The 11,046-nt window shown below is 35.1% G+C and overlaps 1 long non-coding RNA gene across 1 annotated transcript; it reads right to left on the bottom strand.

The window, feature by feature from the left end:
* Positions 1-8,105: 8,105 nt before the first annotated feature.
* Positions 8,106-8,641, bottom strand: LOC134255147 (uncharacterized). The gene is made up of 3 exons (XR_009989466.1): positions 8,519-8,641; positions 8,355-8,408; positions 8,106-8,233 (listed from the first exon to the last, which is right to left on the bottom strand). It is a non-coding gene; the product is annotated as an uncharacterized LOC134255147 (long non-coding RNA).
* Positions 8,642-11,046: the final 2,405 nt, after the last annotated feature.

Here is an 11,046-nt window from a genome sequence, read left to right as displayed (position 1 = left end):
TTAACTGTATTTTATTTTTACAGAATATTCAAAAAGATTTGTTGCCTGCCGGTTTTCTTATTATTGATGCTACAAGTAAGAATCCTATGCAAAGTTAGAATGGTTCGGTTTTGAGTGGAATTAAGAAGTCGGTTTTATTGGTATCCCTCGACATAAATAAGAAAGTTTTGTATAGCAAGATAATAATAATTTAAACAAGAGGCCCACGGGCCTTATAGGTCACCTGAGCATTATGCAACAACTTTCCAGTTATTGAATTTGATTCATGTTTTAAGCCAGATGCTATATGACATTCACAATTTTGAAAGAGGCATCATTGATCATCATAACAATACACTTAGCAGTTGCTTAGCTTGGTTACTGAATACCCATACACAGGGTAGGGGAACAAAAATGCATTCCAACTAATCAGTAGTGCCCCTAACACTGTGACATAAACCCCTGACCCTAGGTCCACACATTGCACAAATTTTAAAAAGGCACCCTTTATATATAAAAAAAATAAATGTTTTATAAATACAAAAGAGCAGATTTCAAACAATAAATTCATTTCAGTATATAAGTAGAGTAACCCAACCCACCCCTGACCCTGGGGCCTTGAAATTCACAAGTCTGCAAGATTAGGGCCCTTGCTCATCATAACTATAAAGGTAGTTCATCTGCTTCATAACCAGAGACAGAGAATAACATTTTCAAGATTCAATGTATTTTCACTGTATAATCAATAGAGCCCCGCCCCCCTAACACCAGAACCCCTGACCCTGGGGCCATAAAATTCATAATTTTAAAAGAGGCATTCTTGCTCATCATAACTATGTACTTAGTTTATTTAATTCCTAGGAGCAGTGAAGAAGATTTTCAAAGAATTCATGTATTTTCAATATATAATCAACAGAGCCCCCCCCCCTCCCCAACACCAGAACCCTTGACCCTGGGGCCATAAAATTCACAATTTTGGTAGAGGCACTCTTGCTCATCATAACTATGCACTTAGTTAGTTTATTTAATACCTACGAGCAGAAAAGAAGATTTTCAAAGACTCATGTATTTTTACTATATAATCTATAGAGCCCCGCCCTAACACCAGAACCCTGGACCCTGGGGCCATAAAATTCACAATTTTGGTTGAGGCACTCTTGCTCATCATAACTATGCACTTAGTTAGTTTACTAAATACCTAGGAGCAGAGAAGAAGATTTTCAAAGAATTCATGTATTTTCAACTATATAATCAATAGAGCCCCCCCCCTCCCCAACACCAGAACCCTTGACCCTGGGGCCATAAAATTCACAATTTTGGTTGAGGCACTCTTGCTCATCATAACTATGCACTTAGTTAGTTTATTTAATACCTACGAGCAGAGAAGAAGATTTTCAAAGATTCATGTATTTTTACTATATAATCTATAGAGCCCCGCCCTAACACCAGAACCCTGGACCCTGGGGCCATAAAATTCACAATTTTGGTTGAGGCACTCTTGCTCATCATAACTATGCACTTAGTTAGTTTACTAAATACCTAGGAGCAGAGTAGAAGATTTTCAAAGAATTCATGTATTTTCACTATATAATCAATATAGCCCCCCCCCCTCCCCAACACCAGAACCCTTGACCCTGGGGCCATAGAATTCACAATTTTGGTAGAGGCACTCTTGCTCATCACAATTATGAACAAAAGTAGAATAAATAATACCTAGGAGCAGAGTAGAAGATTTTCAAAGAATTCATGTATTTTCACTATATAATCAACGGACCCCCCCCCCAACTCCAGAACCCTTGACCCTGGGGCCATAAAATTCACAATTTTGGTTGAGGCACTCTTGCTCATCATAACTATGCACTTAGTTAGTTTATTCAATACCTACGAGCAGAGTAGAAGATTTTCAAAGAATTCATGTATTTTCACTATATATAATCAATAGAGCCCCGCCCTCACACCAGAACCCCTGACCCTGGGGCCATAAAATTCACAATTTTGGTAGAGGCACTCTTGCTCATCATAACTATGTACTTAGTTCATTTATTTAATACCCAGGAGTAGAGAAGAAGATTTTCAAAGAAATAATGCATTTTCACTATATACTTATTTAGCCCCGCCCTAGCACTAGAACCCCTGACCCCAGGGCCATGAATTTCACAATTTTGGTAGAGGACTCAATGCTGATTACAATCATGCAAACAGTTTGACTGCTTGATGTCCATGAGTAAAGAAGAAGATTTTTAAAGATTGCATTAATTTTAGTGGTTTTGGCCCCACCCCTCAGGCCCCAGGGGGGCAGGGATCCTGAAATTCACAATTTTTGTTCCCCTTCACCCATAGATGCTTTGTACCAAATTTGGTTGAAATTGGTTCAGTGGTTGCAGAGAAGAAGCTGAAAATGTTCAAATGTTAACACACGACGAACGACGGACGACGAACGACGGACGACGACGGACGAAAACGGATAGCAATAGGTCACCTGAGTTTACTCAGGTGACCTAAAAAAAACAACAAACAAACAAACTGTCAATGTTTATTGCTAATGCATCATGTTGGGATGAAAATATTAGAATTCCACTGCCCGTAAGGTGTGAGCTAGAGCCTATTTATATTCCCGCCAGGGTTATTTCCCCACGGTATCGAATACGGAACGCATTGTTTTTACTGATGCTAGTGATTTTGATGGGGGTGGGGTGATGTTAGATTCGACTAAGAAAGTTTTGCATGTTATGTGAGCCGAACCAGAAAGAGTTCGAAGTTCAACTTTTAGAGAACTTAAAACAGTTGAAATGTTCGTGAAAATTTTGGGTTTTTTTTTTTTTAGAAAATAAAACTTGTAAAACTACATATACACAATCAAAACATGTACATGTTAAACTGTAGACTTTCGCAGATCGGCACATTGAATTCGGATTTATTATCTTTTGTTTTTACTATATTTACTTTTTCTGTAGGTTGGGTTTCACGAGAGCAAAAAGTGGAAGCAAACTTTGTCGCTTGGGGCATAAGCAATTATATTGTTGCATTTTTCAATAAGGTTTGGGGACATTATATTTGCGATATCTCTTTGTGAATTGTAAAAATGTCCAAAAAAATAAAAAAAATAAATAAATAAATAAATATTTTTTTCTTTGTTTAGAATCCATGGAACAAGCGCATTCGACGCATTTTCTTTCGACTGGTCACAGGATTTGGATTGTTCCTCCCATTTATTAATTTGATAGGGAGGTCACTAAAACATTTATATGTATCAAATTACGGTTCTACAGTGTATATAGTGCCTTAATCGTTCCGAAATGGAATTCAGCAGCTTTTTGGTCTTCTTTGATCGACAAAAAATGAAAGTTCTTGTGGTTTGTGAAAGATACGAGTATAAAAAAAAAAGTTCATGTTCTGATAAAAATAACTTATTTGCTGCTAACATTTAGTAATTTTATAGCACCGCAACTGGATGCTTCGTAATTAAGTCATTGTAACACCATAAAGATGTATTAATATGTTCATTTGCATGTTTTGATAGTGAAATATAGACATAATAGTACACAAAGGTTGACTGCTAACCAGTGTACAATGTGCATGCATACTGAAATGAAATGATTGGACGACTGCTATCCAATAAGGAGTAAGAGTATTTACAAATTAATCAGTAATACTATAGCACTGGGATTGGATGCTTCGTAATTAAGTCACTTTAACACTATATTGATATGTTCATTTGCATGCTTTGATCGTGAAATATGGACAGAATAGTACACAAAGGTTGACTGTTAACCAGTGTACAATGTGCATGCATATTGAAATGAAATGATTGGATGACTGTTATCCAATAAGGAGGACTGCTCACCTAGATTTGAATGATTGCAATACTAATGTAAGATTATAATCTAACATTCTGGTTCTGAAAATCATATACTAGTATTTTGACGACTGATTTTTAATCATGGAGGACTGCTCTCCTATTTATGATGTTGAACACTATATTTATATGTTCATTTGCATGCTTTGATCGTGAAATATGAACAGAATAGTACACAAAGGTTGACTGTTAACCAGTGTACAATGTGCATGCATACTGAAATGAAATGATTTGGATGACTGTTATCCAAAAAGGAGGACTGCTCTCCTAGATTTGAATGATTGCAATACTAATATAAGATTATAATCTAACATGCTGGTTCTGAAAATCATATACTAGTATTTTGATGACTGATTTTTAATCATGGAGGACTGCTCTCCAATTTATGATTTTGATGAAAAAGTTGCTTGCAGGGACGTAGTATCAGGGGGGGCCAGGCCCCCCCACTTTTTTCCCCAACATAACCTTTACTATAGTAAATGTTCATTGATAGGATGGTTGGCCCCCCCACTTGATAACCAGAGAATAGTGATAGCAAGGTTTGTAAGGAAAACATTGGAATGATAGTAAGTTAGCTTTGAAAAAGTTGGTCACTACACACCCCCCCCCCCCACGAAATAGGATTTTCGAGTTTGGGCAACTCTTTTTTTTTTTTTTTTTTTTTTTTTTGCTTGTCAACTTTTTCAGGTAAGTAAAAAAAAACTTTCTCAGGTTGGCCCCCCCACTTTCAAAAACGATGCTACGTGCCTGGCTTGTAAATATGTGTGATATGGGTCAATATAAAAAAAAGCAGCTAAATGTGTCACTTCTTTGTAAAAACCTATTTCTTATTTTCTCCCAATTTTTGATTGTTGCTTTACAATCTATGACATCTGTACTTTCTATTTACTAATAGAAATTTTCACACAATTAATTTCATTAAAGTCAATGGATGATTTTATCACACCAATCAGCCAAATTCATGCTGTCGATGGAATTTTTCTCTTCAAATAAGGATAACTACGCCAAAAATTATATGAAATTTTGTCTGAAAAATCGTGTATACATAAAATAACCGTTAAAAAGAATATATCTTTGAATAAAAAATATGAGCCCCACCTTCCATTTAACTGATACAGCATTTAATATGACTGTACAAGAAAGTTGTGTCATTGGTGTTACTATTTTTGTTTTTGCTACAAAAGGGTTATCATTCCTGATAAGAGAATATAAACAGTCCTAAGTCATATTACATCACTTCTCACCAAAAACAACAGAAACTGCTCCTTGATATTCATGATCAGAACATATTAATGGACTTCAGAAGTTAAAAAGTACACAAATACAAACTTTTTTTGTCAGTGGTGTTTCCCTCGTTATTTCAAAACGATTTTAGATATTCATTAAACTCTTTTTACGAAAGATATTCTTTAGGGAAACTAAAAGCAATGTTGACAAAACTTTTACTTTATCCAGGGTAACTTAGAAATATTAGATCATTTTATGCCTAATACGTCATTGGTGTTACGGTCATTGGCATTACTTTCTAAAGTTTAACACCAATGACAGGAATGGTTACACCATTGACAAAACAAGTACTTTTGGAGGCAAAATATATTCTTCTTATATTGAAAAATTATTTATTTGTATTCTACTTTGCAAACCTAATTTATGGTATTTGAAAGTAATTGATTTATTTTCCAATTAGTATTTTTAATGTAACACCAATGACAAAACATTTTTTATGCTCAAAAAATATATTTTCCCTTCTGAAAAATTCACTGGCCATGCATGAATGTCAGAGTTTATCACCTAAGTAAAGTAAAATTAGTCAAGTTTAACTTAGTTTGTACAAATCTCTCTACGAATAGTTAACTTTTATGGTAACACCGATGACTGGTGAAGTAACAACGGTGACAAGAGATTTTGATTAATACATTTTATCTACTAGTTCTCTAATAAAGAATGTGGGATTTAAAACATCATATCCTTCACAACTGAGACCCTTTTACCCTACAAACATTTTTTTTTTCAAAACAATGATTAACAACACTGCATATCTCTTGTCACCGTTGTTACTTCACCAGTCATTGGTGTTACCATAAAAGTTAACTATTCTGTCACTGGTGTTACCAGATTTCTTTTTGTTATTAGATCATTTTAAGTATGAAATCCCAGAAACTTTTTTCATTTTTGTATGTTAGCCATGCAGTGTATTCTGTCTTTCATATGAAGTTTCATGTTAAAGTATGTTTAAATGCTAATTCTTAAGTGCTAAGTCATTAGTATTACTAATTTCGATCATTGGTGTTACAGTTGAGTCAGTGGAGTAACCAACCTGAAACTTGTTATTTTTTTACTTTAATAAGTTTAAATGTAAGAAATAACTTTATATTACCTATTTTCACTCCTTGAAAAAAGTCATAAATTATGTTATTTTGAACTGTACACACATGGCACCACATTTACAGCATTTTTTAGTGTGTGTCTATTTATTTTTGTCTCATTTCAATGTCCAAATATGATTGAAAACTTAATTTTCATCACTGGACAACGATACTTTTGGACTTGTCAGTAAACTTGAATAATCCAAGAACATGTTTATCATGGCTTGCATTCATAAGTCTTTTAATTGATTCTATACAACAAAATTTTATAAGGTAACACCAATGACAGAAAAACACAATTTGATAACTTTTACGAGAAATTTCTGAAAAAAGTAGCTTCCCTACTGTTTGCTAAATGTTGTTTTCCCAAAATATTGTGCAGCTTTATCAATTTAGATACAAAAAAGAAACGGAAATATTTAATTGTATCTCCAATTTTCATATGAACCATTTAGCTGCTTTTTTTATATTGACCCATATAATATCGTGGCTATTATTGGTTACTGTACAAATTTGGTTTGAATTTTAATGTGCTTTCATGTTAATATATATTTCAGACATTGAAGAATTATCAAGGCCAATGGATAAATATTGACAAGTTTAAAGTCGATTTTCCTTTTAGCTACGTATAGTGGAGTCTTTGTCGCATATCGTGAGAAATACAAAATCTCAGTCAACGAACAAGATCTACGATATATATTTCTCTAAATTCAGAGACTGGTGTTCGAAGCATTCATTTACGCATCCTCCTGCATCAGTGTCTACTGTCGCTCTTTTTGTGGGAGGTTTGGTGCAACAGAGAGTATCAACGTCGCTTCTGGAAGCGTATTTCTACAGTATAAGTCAGACTCATGAATTTTCTTCAAACTTGTACCCATGCGAGGATAAGTTCCTTTGTGATGTGTGTATTGTGTTTTTCTGGTATGAAATATTCCATTATGTGATACCATTTGGGAAAGTGTTCACATCGAAATTGATATTCCCAGAAGCAAAACGGATATCTACAGGAGAGGAAATTCGGTGATATACGCAAAAACTGGAAACGATTTGTGTCCTGTGTTTTGGTTAAACATCGTCATGTCTGAGATGGATAAGTCTTCCAATGATTACATGTTTACAGATGTAAATTTTGTAAATCCCTCAATAAATGCAAAGTTTCAAATAAACTCAAACGTCTGTCATATACAAGAGCTAGGAAAATATTGTTGTCTTCTTTCAATGAAATTGGCCTTGACAGTTTTAAATATGCTTTACACGGTTTACGTAGCGGCGGAGTTACAGCCGCTGTTAATAATAATGCGTCTGTTCGATTGCTTAAAATACATGGTCGGTGGGTCACGGATAAAGCCAAAGACGGTTATATAAAAGCCAATCTTGAACATAAAATTCTGGTTTCAATGAATATTGGATTATAAAATTATTTTAATTTATTGCACCTACTGTCCTTTGTTTAATGCGATTTGTAACGAACGCAACAATCCTACAGTATATTCTTTTTCTTTGTTTTTCAATAAATTAGTCAAGAAAATATTTATTTGCGGAGGAGTGAAACGAGGGAGAAAATAAATTTATTTCTTCACGTTTTTACTTCGGTATTCTCCGTGAAACTTCGTATCTTAAGAAACTGGTTTTTCATGCACGAGCGATTTAGCGCTCACTATAAATACTTTTACCAGGAAATGTTCGATTAATGCGACGTTCGTTACAAAGAATCGCAGGTTGTTTTGTGTCTTTGGTTTTCCCTGCCCTCCCAGCCCTTGCATTGTTTATCGTGTAAATTTTATTACATGTAGTTTGATTTGTATGTTTTGAATAAAAATGCGATTTGTAACGAACGCACCAATCCTACAGTATATTCTTTTTCTTTGTTTTTCAATAAATTAGTCAAGAAAATATTTATTTCCGGAGGAGTGAAACGAGGGAGAAAATAATTTTATTTAAATATTAAGAATATTTCTGCTTATACCTTTATCAGAGGGTGCATCTTGGGTTCTTCAGCCAGAAATTCTAGGATTTTGGATTATTACTCGAGCTATGAAGACAAAAATGGTAATAATTATGATCATGCCTTACTACTAAATGTATTTACTTCATGTTTGTAATCCTTTATCGGACCTTCCAGAAAAAAATATAAAAATGGTTTATTGTAATACCTTTCAAATGTACTTGCTTCAGTTGTCTTCCTTCTTCGGGAACTGATGTTGAATCTATAGAATAGAAATTAATATTTTTAGTAAAGAATACTTTTTAATATCATTATTTCATTTAAACCAATAAGACACAAAAACTTTTTCATGCTTTTTCTTGTAGGGTTTACCTTCTGCAACTGAAAATTCTGTTAAGGTTCTGTCTACGTCATCCTCAGCCCCAGACCCTGCCAACATCTCATCAAAAACTTTATCCAAAGAGGACTTCTCCAAGAGTCGTTTCTCCCGCAGCTTATCGGAGGAAAGCTCCCTGTTCGGCATAATACCTGAGCTGGTTTTCTCCACTGTACCTGAAAACAACTCTGCCGAAGGATTCACTATTTGCGACTCGGCCTCACTCTCCGCATCAGTGTTCTCTGATAAAAAGAAATTGAAAAAGTGACCTTGAATGTTGTGAATGTCAAATGACAAATGTATATTAACAGAATATGTATTTAAATACTCAGGATATTTGTACCTGGTCTGATTTCCCAGTCATCAATTTTGGACTGGCTTTCAGGAAATCCTTCCCAGGAACTGAACAATGGTGTTTGATATGTGTATTGAGGTGGACCATCCAATGGATATACGGTTCTCAAAATGTCAAAGAATGCTTCATAGATGTTTCCCCTCTCTGCCTGTCTCCACATGATTTCCTCCAAATGCCCTTCGAATTGAGGCAACTTTGTTCCAACGAGTCTCCTGAAGTGGTCTTTTGCTTCCACGCCCCCTCAATTCTGTTCGTATGCACAACTTCGATCTATAGAAAAAATACACCTTTACTTACTTAAGAATGTATTCTGTAAGCACAGGTACAACAATATTAAAGTACAAATATATCTAAACACAATAAACAAAGTTCTGCACGGGCTGGCGGGAAGAGAGTCTCTGTTAATCTAATTTTAGAATCGGGAAAGTCCTTAAGTAAGTCGTACGTAAGTTAATTCTTTACAACACTCCTCCCCGTTCCAAATGGAATGTTCTGTATTTGAGTTATTTAAATTTTCAATATTAATTTAATATACAAAATATTACTTTATAACAAAACCTATTGGATACTATAATGGCCAAAAATTTTTAAAACAATTATACAAACAACAAAAACTTATTTACTGTTAACATGGCCATATAAGAATATAAAATATCGTATCACATCCAAGTAGTATAAGCGGCCTAGATGGGGGGTTCAACTGAGTGCACTTTTTATGCAAATGAGGTCAAAAATGCTGGATTCTGATTGGCTGGGGGGATAGGCGGGTCAAGGGAGTGCAGATTGGGGGGTCTGGGGGGATAGCTGGGTCAAGGGAGTGCAGATTGGGGGTCTGGGGGATAGCCGGGTCAAGGGAGTGCAGCCCCTGGGGGGATAGCCGGGTCAATGGAGTGCAGCCCCTGGGGGGATAGGTGGGTCAAGGGAGTGCAGATTAGGGGGTCTGTGGGGGATAGCCGGGTCAATTCAGTACATATAGCCCCCTAAATACGGAGGTGTTTACACTGTGTTTGCATTATATACTATACGCTGCTACTACGATTTTGTCAGCGACTCAAGAATTTAATTATAACGTCACGCTTCACAGTCTACCCAGCCTAGCCTAATCGGTTCAAACTGATTTCCTCAAAACAATAAAAACCTGGATTTTTTACTGAAAACAGTTACAAAAACACACATGGTTTATATACCTTTACTGTAAGGGCCCTGTGCATCAGTACGTTTTACCTGCGTTTTTATACCTGTTGCATCATCTGTAAGGGGGCCGTGTGCAAAACATACCATAGACTTACCTATGCATTGTGACGTCATAAACTTGGCAGCGACGTCATGTTAGTCCTTCACAAGCCGCGGTGGCTGCTTATTTTGACACAATAACACAGACTTTCACAGCGCTTGAGACTTCATGTAATAACAGTATGGTCCTATGGATTTCAGTACCAAAACTGATTTTCTACCGTTTTTCTTCCAAGAAAGTTCTGAACAGCTGAATCCTGGATCAGCCTAGATGTTATTTCACTGGATTATTTAATGAATATTACTCTACTGAGTTACCTGGTTACATGGTAAGTTTTAACAAACTTTTCTTTATACATTTTCTATGAAGGTCATCTTTGTATTTATTCATTATTACTGTGTTATATACCTTATGTTTAGAACATTCATATAAACACTGCCATTGTTTACCCTGAAATACACTAGGACACTAAAAGATCCTAAAAATGTTGATAAATCTTTTTTGCATGAGTTATGATCATATTATCTCACATTCCTTTTATTGGATCAGTATTCTAAATATTCTTATGAGGAGACTCCTAGCATATCTTATAAAATACTGATACATGCTTTTAAAACAGCTAAAGTGATATTCTCAGTTGTTATTTCTAATATTTCTATGAATCTTTAATCACAGTGACCAAAAGAAGGATATGGAGATAATCAATCAGATCATATTATGCCAATGAATCTTTTGTCTCAAATCTTTTTTAATGAAATATACAGAATCTTTTGCCTTATTTGTCACTCATATTTTTACATTCTGGTGCAACAGTGGCCCAATGAAAGTGGGAAAAACTCAGTCTGAGCATCTCTGTAAATCTATAAACATGTGTGCCCCCCTTTTTTTTTTAAACCTTCATGTATATACATGTATGTATTTTATTTAGTCAGTGA

The sequence above is a fragment of the Saccostrea cucullata genome, unplaced genomic scaffold (assembly GCF_032062105.1).
Source record: "Saccostrea cucullata isolate Sc308-1 unplaced genomic scaffold, CSIRO_AGI_Scuc_v1 ctg1009, whole genome shotgun sequence".
Lineage (NCBI taxonomy): Eukaryota > Metazoa > Mollusca > Bivalvia > Ostreida > Ostreidae > Saccostrea > Saccostrea cuccullata.
This window is presented reverse-complemented; position numbering and strand designations above follow the sequence as displayed.